Genomic DNA, 17865 nt, shown 5'->3' with positions numbered 1-17865 from the left:
GTGTCGCAGTTAGCAAATTTAAATTTAATTCTGAAATTTGATTTAGTCAAAGGTTCTAAGTGACAGGTGTGCGTGCAATCTAAGCAACCTTGCAAGCCTCATAAGGTTGCGGAGGCGAGGAACTTGGCACCACTAGACTTAATATATTCTGATTTATGTGAGATGAACGGAATATTGACTAAGAGAGGCAAACGATATTTTATTACTTTTATCGATGATTCTACTAGATTTTGTTATGTGTATCTCTTGAAGTCAAAAGACGAAGCTTTGTATTATTTTAAGACCTACAAAGCTGAAGTGGAAAATCAACTCGAGATGAAAATTAAACGGTTAAGGTCTTATCGTGATGGAGAATATTTTTTAGGTGATTTTTCTGATTTTTGTGTGGAATATGGTATTATTCATGAGAGGATACCGTCATGCTCACCACAATTTAATGGGTTTGCTGAGAAAAAGAACCATACTCTAACTGATTTGGTTAACACCATGTTAGAGACTTAGGGACTGTCTAAGGAATGGTGGGGTGAGGCGATCTTGACGGTGCGTCATGTCCTCAATAAAGTTCCCACAAAGAATAAAGAAATCACACCATTCGAGGAATGGGGAAGAGGAAATTAAATATCTCCTATTTGCGCACCTGGGGTTGTTTGGCCAAAGTAAATGTGCCCATTAATAAGAAGCACAAATTAGGACCGAAAATTATTGATTGTGTTTTCCTTGGGTATGCTTTTCACAACATTGGATATAGGTTATTAATTATAAACTCTAGAGTACCAGACATGTTGGTAGGTACTATTATGGAGTCTAGAGATGCTACGTTCTTTGAGGATGAATTTCCCATGAAAGCTACACATAATACGTCTAGTGATGAACCAACGATACCCCATGAGCATTTTATTCCAGTAGAACACACTGAGGAATCCCATATACATAATCTTGTGGAAGATGACAATGTATCAACTCGAAAGAGTAAGAGACCAAGGATTGTAAAGTCCTTTGTTGATGATTACATTGTATATCTTGTGGATGACACCCCAAGTACCATTGAAGAGGCATATTCCTCTCATGATGCTGACTTTTGGAAGGAAGCTATAAGGAGTGAGATGGATTCTATTATGTCTAATGAAACTTGGGGGGTCGTTGAGCATCCTTATGGGTGTAAGCCCATTGGGAGTAAATGGGTGTTCAAGAAAAAGCTTATTCCTGATGGTACTATTGAAAGGTAAAGGCGAGGCTTGTAATTAAAGGCTATTCACAGAAAGAAGGTGAGGATTTCTTTGATACTTATTCACCTGTGGCTTGATTGACCACAATTCGTGTGCTACTTTTTCTGGCTGCCTCTCATGGTCTTCTCGTCCATCAAATGGATGTTAAGACAACATTCATAAATGGAGAGCTAGATGAGAAAATCTACATGGAGCAGCCAACTAGGTTTGTAGCAAACGGTCAAGAAGGCATGGTGTGTAAATTATTGAAATCTTTATATGGCCTAAAATAAGAACCTAAGCAATGGCATGAAAAGTTCGATAGAACTTTGACATCTGCCGACTTTGTTGTGAACGAAGCAGACAAATGTGTATATTATCGGTATGGTGGGGGCGAGGGAGTAATTTTATGCCTGTATGTTGGTGACATTCTAATCTTGTTGATGAGTCTTGATGTGATTGAAGAGACAAAAGACTTTCTGTCTAATAATTTTGAAATGAAAGATTTGGGAGAAACTAATATTATTCTTAACATTAGGCTACTGAGAGAAGGCAATGGTGGGGTCACACTTGTGCAATCCCACTATGTGAAAAAGGTTTTGAGTCGCTTTGGTTATAACGAATGTGAACCTGCTCCAACACCTTATGATCCTAGTAAGCTATCGAAGAAAAATCGAAGGATAGCTAGGGATCAATTGAGATATTCCCAAATAATTGGTTCACTCATGTACTTAGCTAGCGCTACGAGGCCTGACATCTCGTTTGTTGTGAGCAAACTTAGCCGATTTGTTTCAAATCCGGGAGATGATCACTAGCGTGCTCTTGAGAGAGTTCTGCGCTATCTAAAAGGTACTATGAGTTTAGGCATCCATTATACCGAGTACCCAACAATACTAGAGGGTTATTGTGATGCAAATTGGATATCTGATGCTGATGAGATATATGCCACAAGTGGATATGTGTTTTCACTTGGAGGTGGCGCTGTTTCACGGAAGTCTTGCAAGCATACCATCTTAACGAGGTCGAATATGGAAGCAGAACTCACAACATTAGATATCGCTTTAGTTGAGGCTGAGTGGCTTCGTGAACTCCTTATGGATTTACCGGTGGTTGAAAAACCTATGCCGACTATTTCTATGAACTGTGATAGTCAGACTGTGATAATCAAGATAAACAGTTCTAGGGATAATATGAAGTCGACAAGGCACATAAAGAGGCGTTTAAAATCTATCAGCAAATTGAGAAACTCTGGAGTAATAGCGTTGGACTATGTCCATACGTCTGGCTGATCAATTTACTAAGGGGCTATCACGTAGTGTGATAGATAGAGCATCGAGTGAGATGGGCCTGAGACCCACCTAATGTTTATCATAGTGGTAATCTGTTCTATGTGATCGGAGATCCTGTGAATTAGAATGGTGAAACAAGCTAGTGGTAGACTGAGAGGAAAGACCCTTAATAAGGTTCATTTCAGATGCACATATTTCCTTACTGTAAGGTAGGTTGGTCTTTACACCTTAATATGTTCCAAGTGGCTTTGTGAAGCAAAGATGTTGTCCTACAGAACGTCTTTAGAGGAACATACCTATATGGGTTAGCTGCTAGTTACAGTTTATGAGATCTGGGTGGTCTCTATATACCCATGAAAGGCTATGAAGTTTGACTTATATGCTCCAATCAGAGGGGATGCGCTCGTCAACCTAGTACTGGTAAAGAGTTTAGATAAAACTTATTCCACACAAAACTGCCAATTCAAGGCCTAGTCCATTGTGCAGTTGTGGTCAAGTGTAGTCTAGATCCTAGGTGGATGTTCAACTTAACAGTCTCCATCGAAACACCAGTATATCAAACGTTTGAGATGATGAGAGAGCATTTTAGTGTGACTTAGCATTTGGTGTTTATTGTTGAATTAATGTGGGCCTGGCCCATATTAATATTCAATAATAGTAAATGATAAAGGCTCACTTTAATGCTACGGTGTACTAGTACTTTAGTACCATTGCATACTGGAAGTTCAAGGGACAATTCAATCAATTTAAATAGGTGGACCATTGGTGCATCTATTGAGAAGCTGAGAAAAGGATGAAGGACTGCCACACGCGCGCGCGCCGACGACCGGGCCGGGTCGGGGCCGAGGCCGTGGCCGAGGTAGATCGGACCTTGGTCAGAATATTCCTTCCTTATGGTTGTGCATTTTGCTTAGAGTGATGACCGTCCATTACTGTCGTACGTTACTGGCTGTTTCCTGTGTTATGGCTAGTAAAGGATGAGTTGTAATGGCTGTCAGCTAGTAACAGACGCCATTGATGGTATTAGTTTCTGGCTGGCTGTAACGACAGCTCTGATGGCGACCGTTACTATCCGTTGGCCTCCCTCTGCGCTTGTATATATAGGAGGAGGTGAGGTTGTTTCTGGTCACGACAGAACAGTACACACGACGAACATTTTTAGACGCGTTGCGTACAACCCATCTCTGTCCCACCTTCTGCGAGCATAGAGAGTGGGAGAGCAGGCCTCCAAAATCACCGTCCGCACAGGGACACTTGCACGGGTGTGCGGGCGATCATGTTTTTGGGGAGCGTACTCGCGACTACTTGCTTCGTCCGCTCGACCAGCACTGATCAAGTGCCTCATCACCGGTGCCGTTTGAGGGACTACACTGCGTACATATGACTGCGTCGACTACGTACGACTGCATCGAACATACACACGAGATGTCTTGTGTGAATGGAGCCACTGATGCCTTGAGCATTGGTCCCTCCGCATGGTACAATCTGTTCTTTGTATTTGTGCATATTTTACTGTTATTTATTGCTTATGTGAGTAGTGATACACATATACACATACATGTCGTCACATACATCATTGTGATTTTCTGGATTAAATTAAAATTGTAAATGCATATTTCTCCAACAACTGGGTCCCAAAACCTTCCCATAAACTTTCTTAAAATTTTTAGCTTGCAGAGTATTTTTCAAGGAATTAAAACACTTTCTTAGAATTATTTAACCATAAGAAAAGTAATTTTAAAAGTAGCAAATACTAAATCTAATCAAGCTCAGACCAAAACCCACCATAAATGTATCCATCGCGACCAGCTCGACAAGCACGTTCCAAAGCCATCACCCTTTGTCGGGGACTAACCTTAGCCACTGGAAATGACCAAAAGAGCTCTCCATCCTCTTCAACTCCAGTAAGGAAATGTTCAACATCTGTCTAGGAAGCTATTTCTTGGCCCCTAAATGTGAAGTGTTAGGGCCGTGGCTGAGTTGTCGGGCCCTCGAGAGTATAAATGCTCGAGAGTGATATCATAATGTCCCTCAAGTGATGAAGTCCATGACATGTCCATGTCCCTCAACAACGTGAGGGTTCCAAAGTGTACCCTGGTTCCCAATATTGGAGGACCAAGCCAATTGTGTGTTTGGGGTTCTTAGATCTACAAGGATCCAAAGGAGATGTTGTCTAGGTCTGGGATCGTGGGACGCAATTAGTCGAGGTTGTCTAGGTTTCTCCAACATAAATTTATAGGAGAAACATAGAGTGAAGGATGGACCGAGTCGAAACATAGAGTGAAGGATGGACCGAGTCAAGTTTAGCGAGTCACGTTGGTAGAGCAGCTCGATACCATGTTTTAGCCATTACTGGGTCACTACCTTCGAACCTTTGTGAGGCTACTTAGCTTAGATTCTTTCTGGCATACACTAGTTCAACTTTGGCTCCCATAAAGGCTCACCAACTTTGTTTAAACAGAAGGTTGAAAGTACAACACTCTAAAGCAAGGATCTGTTTCTTCCAAAGGTGTGCAGGGCAAGCTAATGATGAGCTTTTGCAAGGATAAATTAGTTGACCAATAATAACTTATGTAAAATGGAAGTGTGGTACTTATCTTTCTATAGGTATCCTTCCTATAGGGAGATTTTCAACACCATAAAGTTCTTGCCCCTAATCTATGCTATCTTACTCAACCATTAGTCAATCAAAAACTCACTCCTTAGGCCTCTACTTGACACACCAAGCCTATTTGGCTAGGACCCCCATGGAAACATAGTTGGGGGAGCATGCCCTAGGTATGTTGTCCTAACAGTCCATTCTTAAGGAAAAACTTATATAGGTGTCATTTAATCCTTTTGTCATAGAGTTATACCAAAAAAGAGGAAATAGTGAGGCCATAGGATTTGTGTTTGTGTGGCTAAGCGTGAAAAGGCCTAACCTGAGTGGTCATAGCTATGTCCCTAGGGCATTAAGTTAGGTTGGGCCCTACCTACCATCAAGCCCTTCCCAACCAATATGTGATACAATGAATATCTATCGTACATGTCATTAGGGACACAACAAGTGTATTGTTTTCATCTCCTTGGGTAAACATCAATGAGGATTATTCTTTGAAGCGAGTCCAAGGTTCGCTTAAGTGCTAGCTAGACTATAGACTTCGGGGGTCCTAAGTTAGTTGTCACTAGAACCTGCTAGGTCTAGGGCCTTGAAGGGTGTATGGTCCATGATAACATGGTGACAAGCACCAACATAGGTGTTTGTCGAGACCTTCAGTGCTCATTGCACAAGCTAGGCTCCTCATCGCTCAGTATTGGCATTTTGAGTGACTTCTTCAGTATCCCATAGCCTTAGAATTATTTTAAGGCTTATGGGGTGGTGTTGGAAGGAGGACAGGCCACACGAGAATGACACACATCATTGTTGAATAGGTACATGCCATGGTTTAGCAATTGTATGGCTCCGCCTCATGCTTCTACACCTACCACTTTCAAACATTAGTCTAGAATGGCTAGGCCATAGGATATGCCATGGGCAGTCCAACTCAAAAGGATCATGGCCTAGGAGGACAATGGTCTTTGTAGGCATCCCTGCAAACTCTATTTTCACCACATGACGAGAGGTTTGGTATTTGTCAAGTGTGGTAGTTTCCCCTGTCTTTACATTTGAGCTACCATTGGCTATTCCAAGACCAAGGGTCCTGAATTCGCTAGGGTTTGGCCTAGAGGTCTAAGGTCATTGGTGCTAGTAGGATTTCTCAACCATAGCCAGGGTCTTTTGGGACACATCAGGGGCACATAGATCTTTCTGGGGTCTCGAGCATTCATGGTAGGCTACATAAAATCTAATTCTTAGATCTCAAGGAAACTATAGGTCAAGCCTAGGCAGTCAAGTGTTTTTAAAACTATAAATAAGGGTATATGCATTGTCTTTGTATACAAATAAGGGTCTCGAGCTGATAGGACTTGACTTTACTAAAGTTCTATTATGACCTCAACTACATAATGGTTTCTAGCCGTCTACTAGTTTTGGAAGCTTGTTGTAGGGGATTTTGTGCGCAAGCAAAATTGGGTCCCCAATGTGGGTACTAAAATAAATGAGACACTTATCTGTTTATGAGTACTTAGCCAAGCGGAAAAGCCTTTGGGCCACCTTTGGTCATATTCCCTATTGCTGGTTAGAAAAATTGTAAAATTCTTTCTATCGAGTCATACGTGTAGCATGTCCTACTCTATGGTATCTTGAAAACTATATTGGGGCCTAGTAAGAACCCTTGGCACACTGTGTGATTTGACCAAGCTGCATTCATAACAAGAGTCACCATAGATGGATGGATTCAGCCAAGCCGTGGGGTTTTATCATGCAGAGTTAGATCGTACCATGAAACTTGTCTTTCTTGGGGCATTGCCTATTTGCCCTTGATTAGGATACTTGGTGCAATCCCTAGTCTATCAAACACATATATGCTTTAAGTTAATACCATGGTATGCCAAGTATATTTAAATAAGAAGTAAGGGGATAATATTTTAGTGTGCATAGGCCCCTATAGGAGGAACTTGCATTTGGTAGTACATTATATTAGTAATCAGATTAATGTACATTTAATGAATGTTGGCCCCAGGCAACTTGGGTGGGGAAGTAGACACCTAGTCTTGTTATCTAAAAAGGAATTTTAGGGATAAAACTTATGAATGTGTTATCTATTCCAAGGATTCAACAGAGGCACACCATCTTTTATCATCAACCTAACACATCATAGTCTACAAATTTCAGTGGCCTAAAAGGGACCCTTCCATGTGGGGAAAGTTTGTTCGTCCTAGCCTGATTGAGGATATGTTAGAGCATGAGGTCTCCTTTGTTAAGCATTTGTGTCCTAATGTGGCGCAGGTGATGGAAGCGTAGTGCTTGATGGTAATCTGCTACACAAAAAATAGCTCATCATCTTCATTCGTCAAGGAGGTCCATCTCTTTAGGGCATGCTTCTTCCAAAACATTTTGGTATGCATTAACTCGGGGAGGGGACGTAATGATCTCTAGGGGAAGTATGGTTTTGGCATAGTAGACTAGAAAGAACGGGGGTTTCCTCGGTGGCCTAACTAGGCATGGTTTGATTGGTCCAAAGGACTGGCTCAAGGTGGTCGATCCACCTAACACCATGATTTTTGAGGCAATGTATGTGCAATTCTTGAGGCCCTTAAGGATTTTAGTATTTGACCTCTCAGCCTACCCATTACTTCAAGGGTCATGTGGTGAGGCAAAGCTCAACTTGATTCCCATCTTTTTATGGTATTATTTTGAACTAAGTACCATCATTAGTGATTACACTGCTCAAGACATTGAAGCAAGCTACAATGTGTCGAAAGAACTTGATAGTAGAGTGCTTGTCAACCTTGGTGATGGCAGTGGTTTCAGGCCACTTGGTGAATTTGTTAATGGCTACATATGTAAAAGTACTTATAGCACCCGACTATCAAGGGTATAGGCCCTAGAATGTCTACAGCCTGTAAAAGGCCATGACAACGGGGTAAATTGTAGTGTTTGAGCAATCATATGTATCTTCTTAGTATGGGATTTTCATGCTCGATATTCCTTTACTAGCTCAATTTTGTCTTGGAGGACAGTGGGGTACTAAAAAACTTGATGAAAGGCCTTGCTAACCATAGTTTGGGTTGATGAGTGACTACCACACTCACCCTAATGGATGTCAATGAGTATGTCGTTGCCCTCTCCTTGAGAAATACATTTTAGGAGGATCCCATTGGCACCATGCTAGTAAAGGTCCCCTTCTATCAAGGTGTATCTCTTAGCCAATTGAGTGATGTGCTCTACAACAACATCATCACCAGGGAGGATATTGCTTTATAAGTAGGTATGGATACCCGAGATCCATTCATTGGGGCTTATTTAAATGCCATCGACTATGGTTAAGGCCCTAGGGGCCCAATTCACTGTGTCCTTAGGGTGGGTTGCTTGGCATCATCAGGGGCTTCGATGTGTTTGTGGTCGTGAGTCTCTCCCCACTCACTAAAAGTTGAGTAGAGGATTTGGGGTGTCTTATCTCAAAGGCCCCCATATGGGTTGGTGCTTTTGTTGATGTCAGAGTAGACATCCATTTGCTATTGTATTATCTACTCTAGGTATGTTTCTATATTGCATACTATCAAATGAGACTTGTAAAATTTTAACCTTCGTACCATAAGCTATCAACTAGGCAATGTTGCATGTGTATAGCACCTAGACCTAGTCAACCACCAGTTGTGAATCACCTTTAACCAATAAGTGGTGGTCGGGTCTGTTGGGGACTTGTTCTCAAATGCTATGAATTAAGAACAAGGCAACACAAAATGTTAAAGGTTAAAGCCCTTCGTCCTTCGAAGCATTATTTCCCTTATGATATAATGATCTCCAGATGAAGGTCATGAAGGATGAACCTTCATCATCGCAGTATATGTTAATGAGAGACGAAGCATATGAAACATGAGAAATAACATGAATAATTACATGACATTATAATATATTTCTTATTATATAATCATGAATGAATAAAAATAACACAAGGTTACATTTGTACCTTCGGCTTGATAGAAGGTATGAAAACAAGTGTGACGTACGAGCGAGTACAAATCAGCGTGAACCGTACGGGGGTACTGTTCATCTATTTATAGGCACAGGGCAAGCCTGTGCAAAATTACATTCATGCCCTTCATGTTTACTATTGACATTAGAACAATCTATCGAGGACTAAATAGCCTTTTCCTCTTTAAGTCGGTTCCTTTTCTGCTGCTGAGCCGAAGCTTCCTTGCGCGTAGCTTCGGAGCTGGTTCGACCTTCATCCCGACCATGCTTTTCATATTGTGAACAACTTCATTCTGAGTCAGAAGGTTCCTGTACACATATTGCACTTGGGAAACATTGTTAATCATGTTTTTGAGGACCTTCGGAAGACGAAGGCCTCCAACAGTAGCCCCTCACAGCATTAATTTGTTAAGATAACAAATTCAGACTGCGACATGGATGAAGGCCTTAAGCCGAAGGTCCGAAAAAACACCTTCCCTTTGCTAGGATAGCAATAAACAATGACAGATGGGGCCCTCCACTTGCAACGCGCTGGGCGTATAAATAAGAACTCACACCACCTGCATTTGATACGCTGCCTGTGCCATTTGCATTATTTTCTCAATTTTATAGCTCTTGTTCACTAGCGCTTGCTAGTTTTTCAAGCTCTCTGAGCTTCGGTTTAAAAGACTCGTTTTCACCATTTCTGAAGAAAAAATGTCTCAAGACAAGAAGGTTGCTGCTGAGATGAAGCTGACTGAAGAGAAGATGATGTTTGAGGAGAAGAAGACTGTGGATCCTTATATTGCTGGATTTGTCGAGTCAATAACAAAGACAAATACAGAGAAGATTACTAAAGAGATACTGGAAGGCTTATCTGAAGATACTGGTGACAGCGATAGCTATGATGTGGAAAGCGGGGACGAAGATTCTAAGGATCGGCCCTGGAGGCCAAGTCATTCAATCTTCGGAAAATCGACCATTAAATAGAGTCATCTTGAAAATATGAGAGGAAGGTACTTTCGGGATATGTCTATTGTGAGGGATGGCAGAGACAACAACGTCCCTGCCCCTGAGGAGAACGAAGTTGTGATTTTCCAAAGCTTCTTCAAGACTGGGCTTCTGTTCCCTTTGAGTAAGTTTGTAGTTGAAGTGCTGAAGACGTACCAAATCTTCCTTCATTAGATCACCTCCGAAGCCATAATAAGGATGGGGATTTTTGTCTGGGTAGTAAAAAGTCAAGGGCTAGAGCCAAGCACCAAGTGCTTTTGCAGTATGCACGAACTTCTATATGAGACGAAGGCCATGGGTAAAGAACAGTACCACAACAACTTCGGTTGTTATGGATTTATCGTCCGTCCCAACACAAGCCACCCAGTGCCAACATTTTGGAAGAGATGGCCCGGAGCTTGGATGGAAGAATGGTTTTATGTGAAGAATGATTTGTCAGCAAGGGAAGATATTAAGGAAGTCATCATGTGCCCCATTTGGTCCCGCTTCGGCCTCCGAAAGCCGAAGGTCGAAATTGATGACGCCGCTGAAGCGTGTCAGAGGCCTTCAGTACTGTCTACTCCTTCATTGGCACAAAAGATTTAATTCAAGAACATATAGCATTCAGAGTATGGCCGCTTGTGGAAAACTGGAAAGTGCCGAAGGAGACCATCACTAACTCTAGCGAAGGTGGTTTGGTCCGGCTGAAGTATACATTCAGGTTTGGGAATAAGTTTGATGAACCAAATGATGATTGGCTGAAGTGTATCGAAGCTACAAGTGATGAAGTGCTTGGAGCATATTCCAAGGCAGAAGATAATGCCCTATCCGCAACCTTCAGAGGCCGAAGAAAGAAGAGACTGAACAGAGTTTTTGACGCCATTGGTTTCGTTTACCCCGACTACCGCTACCCGCTGCGTGGACAGGGGAAAAAGAGGAAAGCTGCTACTTCGGCCACCCCAGATGAGCCTGTGCCGAAGGGAAAAAAGTTGAAAGTTCTGACTCACCGGCCGCGTTACATTGAACCGGCCGTGATACCTGAATTTGACGAAGGGGCCTCTTCAGCTGCCAAAACAAAAGAGACCGCTTCTCCTGCGCAGAGGACTGAAGAGCCGGTTATAACACCGAAGTTACCTTCAGTTAAACTAGTTGAGACGACGGCTGATAAAACTGAAGGGTCAAAAATTGAAGAAATAACAAAAATGCCAGAGATTTTGAACCCTTCAACAGAGGCAACAGTGCCGAAGGTACAAAAAAGCTCCGCCGCAACTCCTAAGAGGAGAAGGATGGCGAATGTACTAGATGTTGTTCTAGAAACAGCAAGAACCTTGAGTCCTGCTCCTACAAGAAAAATTGTCGAAGCTTCCAAGGCACAACCCGAAGCTGAAACAAAGCAGGCAGAAGTCGAAGCTGCAATAATTCAAGTTGAAACCGAAGCTGGGCCTTCAGTGCCCACCAAAATAGAGCGTGCTGATCCTAAAGAAAAATCAATAGAACATATTGCAACTGGAAAAACCGAAGCTCCTGGTCCCGAAGCGTCGGACAAAAGTATTGATTACATTATTCGTCATGCTTTGGGAAAAGTATTATCTCCAGAAGAAGTATTAGAAGCGCGACATTATGCCCAAAGATTGAAATATCCGAAGGGGGCACTAGTGTTTAATGGCAGTGGGCAAGAAGATTTTTTGTACTGTCTCCCGGATAATAAAGAAATATCAGTTTGTCGGGAGATAGGTAGAAGCATCGGATTCCCGAAGCTGGAAGATGGCCTTTCAATCTTATCGAAGGATGAGCTTGCTGACAGCTTAGCGTATAACAACATAAAGGTATAAAAGCTAATTTTGTATTTGAAAACGAGATATTTTTTTACTATACTCAATTCTGTTTTCCTCTTGCAGGGCTTAATTCTTAGCAATGCGCTAAGGGCTCAGAAAAATATTGAAGATGAAGGATATACGATGGCTCTGAACAATCTTCGTTCAGAGGTAATCGAATTAAAGAACGAAGGTCTTGAAAAAGACAAAATCTTGATTTCATTGGTAAACAAAGTGAAAGAAGATGAAGCTAGTTTCAAGGCTGAAGCCGAAATCCAAAAGAATGAAATCGAAGACCTTCGAAAACAGTTGGCAGAAGCCAAAGAAAAATGCGCTCTCATAGAAGCTAACCGAGAGATCAGCGAATATTGGAAAAACCATTTAGAGAAAACAGTTGAAGAACTTCGCGCATCCAAGGAAAGATGCTTTGAAAAATCCTTGGGCTGCGTGGAGAAAATAAAGGCTAGCTTCGCCAACGTGGGCGCCTATTCTAACGAAGATAACTTCATATGAGGCGACCCTAAAGGTGTTATCGAATGGATAAGTGGAGAGGCTGAAGCTTTTGAAGAAATTTTAAGTGATCGCGGGGATGTCTGCGCATTTTCTGGTGCAAGGGGAATTTCAGCCATCCTCGAGAAGGCGGGATGCGACCATGTCAAGACCCTGGCCTAGGCCAAAGCTGCCTTCTCCGTGGATGATACAAAGGATCCCTCAGCTGAAGCAAGTTTAATGAGCGGGAAATTTAACAATGACATCTGGGTAAATGGTGGCCGAGAGATGGCTCACAAAATTATGAAGAAAAGTGAAAAAGACATTCATGACGCCCGAGTACAAGCAAAACAAGCTGAAGAAGCTGCAGAGCGCGAGAAACACATAGGTATTGTTTCGCGGCTTTTAGCTTCGGCATTTGTTTTTGTGGCTTCGGACTGATTAATTTTTTCCACTGTAGCTGAATTATCTCTGCCACCGGAATCGTTTGTTGACGAAGAAAGCACTGGAGATTATTAATATGGCTGAATCTATTGTTGACGAAGTCGTCAATAAATTGCTGAATGAAGTTGCGGAGAAGATCCTGAAAGAAGACTAGCACTTTTTGTATAAACATTTTTAAATGTTCAATGTAGCTTTGTTGTAACAAGACTGTAATATTCGATGTGCATATCTTTGAATCTAATATGTAAATTATTTGTAATTCACTTCTTTGCGATGCATGAAACTTTATATACATACCGTTTTTGAGCCTTCTGCGAAAAAACACCTTCCCTTCTTTTCATGCTTCGTAAAGAAAAAGATCTGTGCTTCGTGAAAATATCCATGCTTCGTAAAAACATTCATGCTTCGTAAAAATATCTGTACTTCGTAAAAACATCCATGCTTCGTAAATAAGGGATCCCTTCTTTTGCAACAGAGCTGATGAAACTGTATTTCTCAGCTTACTTTGTGCCTTGGCACATTTTCATTTTTACGCAGCATTCTCCGAAGATCGACTTCGTATTCAATTCGTGTCATTAGTGCGATATGATGTATGATGTGATGTTATGCGGGATGATGTGATGATATGATGCAAAATATGATGCTAATGCCGAAGACACACACTCACACACCCACATTGAAACAGTCAATCTCTGTGTCCCCTTAGGAACGATCAGTATCTCTTTGTCATTTATTTTTCGACTTCACCACTTATTTTTCGGTGTAAGTTCTGCATCCCCTTAGGAACGTCTTTTGAACTTCTTCGCCTTCTATTTCGGCGGTATAAGTTCTGCATCCCCTTAGGAACGTCTTTTGAACTTCTTTGCCTTATATTTCGGCGGTATTTGGCTCTGCATTCCTTTTGGAACGACTTTTGAGCAGAAAACTTACACTGCGCTCCCTAAGGAACGACTTTTTGTAGCTTCGGTAGAACTTACGCTGCGCTCCCTTAAGAACGACTTTTTGTAGCTTCGGCAATTTTTAGCTCTGCATTCCCTTAGGAACGACTTTTGAGCTTCATAAGTCTGTGAAAAAGATATATTTCATTTTGATAAAAGTGAAACTATTACAAGGAATTAAAACTATATTTACATTGCTTGTTCCTTATTGAAAAACAAAATGACATAGAACATTAAAGTATTTTAGGGGTAGGATATTGCTCAATAAATGTGCTTTGATTCTGGCACAGTACTGTTGACTGTGCGAGCTTCAGATTCCTCCCTGAACTCCCGTTGCTGTTGGGTGTGTTGGCGCCCTTCTGGCTGCTGGCTTCGGGAATAGGTCGGCTGCAGTGGTGGTGGAGGTGGGAACTGTGGCCAAGAAGCCTGTGAATGGCTAGCCGAAGCAACAGAAGCTGCAGGATGATTGCCCACATATTCTGGTATGTAGGGAGAGTGACACGAAGCAGTGTGCAAGACCTGCTTCGGCTGATTCTGCCGAGCTTCGGCTTCCGCGATCTTCTTCTACTTCTGAATGGTGAATTGGCACATTCTTGTAGTATGGCCCTTTTCCTCACCACAAAATAAGCAATAAATCTTCCTGGGTTGATCCCTATATCTTCCTCCAAAGCCCCTGGCGCCTCTGCCCCTTGGAGCTGGCGGCCTGAAAGAGCTTTGTTGTTGCCCTGAAGATTGTGAGGTGTACTGTGGCCTTTGAGGCTGGCTTCCTTTGTCGTCATTCTGAGTGGAATTGTGGATTGACCTGACATGCCTCGGGTGGATTCTTCCTCCGAAGCCCCTGGTCATCTCCGAGAATCTGTAAGCTTCCTCCCTTCTTTGGCGGAAGTCGTTGTCGGCCCGAATGTATTCATCCATCTTCTGTAGCAGCTTCTCCAGAGTTTGTGGGGGCTTTCTGGCGAAGTACTGAGCCGTGGGTCCTGGCCGAAGGCCCTTAATCATGGCCTCAATGACAATTTCATTGGGCACTATGGGCGCTTGTGCCCTCAGCCGCAAGAACCTTCGGCCATACGCCTGGAGGTATTCCTCATGGTCTTGCGTGCACTGGAACAAGGCCTGAGCAGTGACTGGTTTCATCTAAAAGCCTTGGAAACTGGTCACCAGCATGTCCTTGAGTTTCTGCCACGACATGATTGTCCCTGGCCGAAGGGAAGAATACCATGTCTAGGCCACGTTCTGGACTGCCATGACGAAGGACTTAGCCATGACAGCTGCATTGCCTCCGTATGAGGATATTGTTGCCTCATAGCTCATCAGAAATTGTTTTGGGTCTGAGTGCCCATCGTACATTGGTAGCTGAGGTGGCTTGTAGGATTGTGGCCATGGGATAGCCTGCAGTTCTGCTGCCAAGGGAGAAGCATCATCAAAAGTAAAGGTATCATGATTAAAATCATCATACCATCCATCTTCGTTGAATAAGCCTTCCTGACGAAGCTCCCTGTGTTGGAGCCTTCGGTCTTGTTCGTCTTGGGCAAGATGACGCACTTCTTCAGTAGCTTCGTCGATCTTCCTTTGAAGATCAGCCAGCTGAGCCATCTTCTCCTTCTTCCTTTGCACTTGTTGATGGATGATTTCCATGTCCCTGATCTCTTGGTCCAACTCCTCCTCCTGGAGTGTTGGACTGGTGGCCTTTCTCTTCTGGCTTCGAGCCTCTTGGAGAGAGAGTTTCCTAGTTTGTGTCCAATGGCTGCAGTACAGCAGCCCCTGGCGCAGAAGCTTTCTTCGGCGGCATGACGAAGGTCAGTGCTTGCCGAAGGTGGTCGAATGAGTTCACTGGAGCTGGGCGCCAATGTTGGAGACTTGTTCTCAAATGCTATGAATTAAGAACAAGGCAACACAAAATGTTAAAGGTTAAAACCCTTCGTCCTTCGAAGCATTATTTCCCTTAGGATATAATGATCCCTAGACGAAGGTCATGAAGGATGAACCTTCATCATCGCAGTATATGTTAATGAGAGACGAAGCATATGAAACATGAGAAATAACATGAATAATTACATGACATTATAATATATTTCTTATTATATAATCATGAATGAATAAAAATAACACAAGGCTACATTTGTACCTTCGGCTTGATAGAAGGTATGAAAACAAGTGTGACACACGAGCGAGTACAAATCAGCGTGAACAGTACGGGGGTATTGTTCATCTATTTATAGGCACAGGGCGCAGCCTGTGCAAAATTATATTCATGCCCTTCATGTGTACTATTGACATTAGGACAATCTATCGAGGATTAAATAGCCTTTTCCTCTTTAAGTCGGTTCCTTTTCTGCTACTGAGCCGAAGCTTCCTTGCGCGTAGCTTCGGAGCTGGTTTGACCTTCGTCCCGACCATGCTTTTCATATTGTGAACAACTTCATTCCAAGTCCGAAGGTTCCTGTACACATATTACACTTGGGAAACATTGTTAATCATGTTATTGAGTACCTTCGGAAGATGAAGGCCCCCAACAGGGTCCTAGGAGAGATAGTGGTTTGTAAGCTAGCTATAAGTGTTTCATACTCACCCTTGTTGTTGGTAGTGTGGAATAGAAGTTCACCAACATAATGAATCTATTCACCTGTTGGGGAGACCAAGAGGAATCCTACATCTGTGCTTTCATGCTAATTGAGTCCTTCAAAACTCAACATCCAATGTTCTTCATCTTGGTGTCCCTCGACCTTGGGGCTGATACGTTAGACGAGGTCAACTCTACCACAAAGTCGATGAGTGCTTAGCTCTTGACTGAGTGGCAAGGGCTAAACTGAAGATCAAACTCTACTAGATCAGCAACCCATTTAGCAATGTGCTTGATTGTGTGTTGGTTATCCAACACAATCTTTAGAGGAAAGGATGTAACCACTAATACTTGGTGTTCTTGAAAATCACTACACGACGGTTGATCTTTAGCGACCCTTATTAGGTACCAATTGTTGGTTGCTAAAGGTTAGGGACCGACGGTCAGTCGCTAAATACTTTTGTAGCAACGGTCGGTGGGTCGCTAAAAGTCTAGAAATTTAACAACTTATTGTTGGTCGCTATAGATATCGTCGGGGACTAGCGGTGGGTCGCTATAGAGCAACCTGAACGTACCTGTGTAAGGGAAAGCCCGTGTGAGGGTGTTTGGAAGCCCACGAGAGGGAAAGTGTCGCCCGGATCGAGGCCGGTTCTCACAGGCAGAGAAAACACGGCTCCAAGGCCAGACACACAGCACCCTCCAATCCCCATCTCGCCGCCTTCTATGGATTAAGTCACCTCCGCTGCCCTCACCCACCGCCGTCGCCACCTGCCTCGTCCACCCGATCTGAGGAAGAAGACGCAAATCTAAGACATGGATCCGAGGGTTGACTGCTTAGGATGAAGACACTACTCCCCGTCTAGATCTAGCCGTCGTCATCCTCTGATCTGGTGAGCACAGCCCTTTTTGGCTTCTATCCATCACCGGTATGCAGACCTCCCTCCTCCTCTCTTCGTTCGTCGCTTGCTCATCCCGCACGCACATCAGGTTGTTCCTCGGGCGGTCAAGCCTGTGACGAGAGGCACCAGGCCATACGCCATGTCAACCCTAGCTCATTGATGGCTTATCTAGCTAGTAGTAGCCCACTAGACCACATCAGTGTTGTTGCTGTCGTAGCGCCATGGCCAATGGTTGCGTGCTTGTGCAGAGAGAATAAAGAAACAATACTAGTATGAAGGATAATTTTATATGTTTTACTTAGCTTGTTGAGGTAATATACTATGGCATTAATTTGGTTGCAAATGAATAACAAGTCTAGTGTTGTGCTTGATTTATACAGTAGGTTCTTATTTGTCACGGTTCAAACTTCTTTGCTGCATGAACAACCTGATCGAGTGGCTGTGTCTAGCCTTTTAACTCCAAATTAGGATGACTTGTTGCTCGTACTAAACCTAGGCCTAGGTGATCTAAGTTATTAATCCTTGTCATATCATGTCTATTTTTTGTAATCAAAGCTTCCTTTCTCCTAAGTTGGTTTATTTACTTTCAAAGTAGTTATGGATTGTTTTTTCAGGACGTGTTAGGAAATAGGCAAGGAATCTTCACTATTCAGCTGGTAATCATCTATGATCCTCTAAAATCGATATTTCTTTCTCATGTGC

This window comes from Zea mays, chromosome 1, assembly GCF_902167145.1.
Source record: "Zea mays cultivar B73 chromosome 1, Zm-B73-REFERENCE-NAM-5.0, whole genome shotgun sequence".
In the NCBI taxonomy this organism is placed as follows: Eukaryota; Viridiplantae; Streptophyta; class Magnoliopsida; order Poales; family Poaceae; genus Zea; species Zea mays.
The sequence above is the reverse complement of the archived record's forward strand: the minus strand, read 5'-3'. Positions refer to the sequence as shown.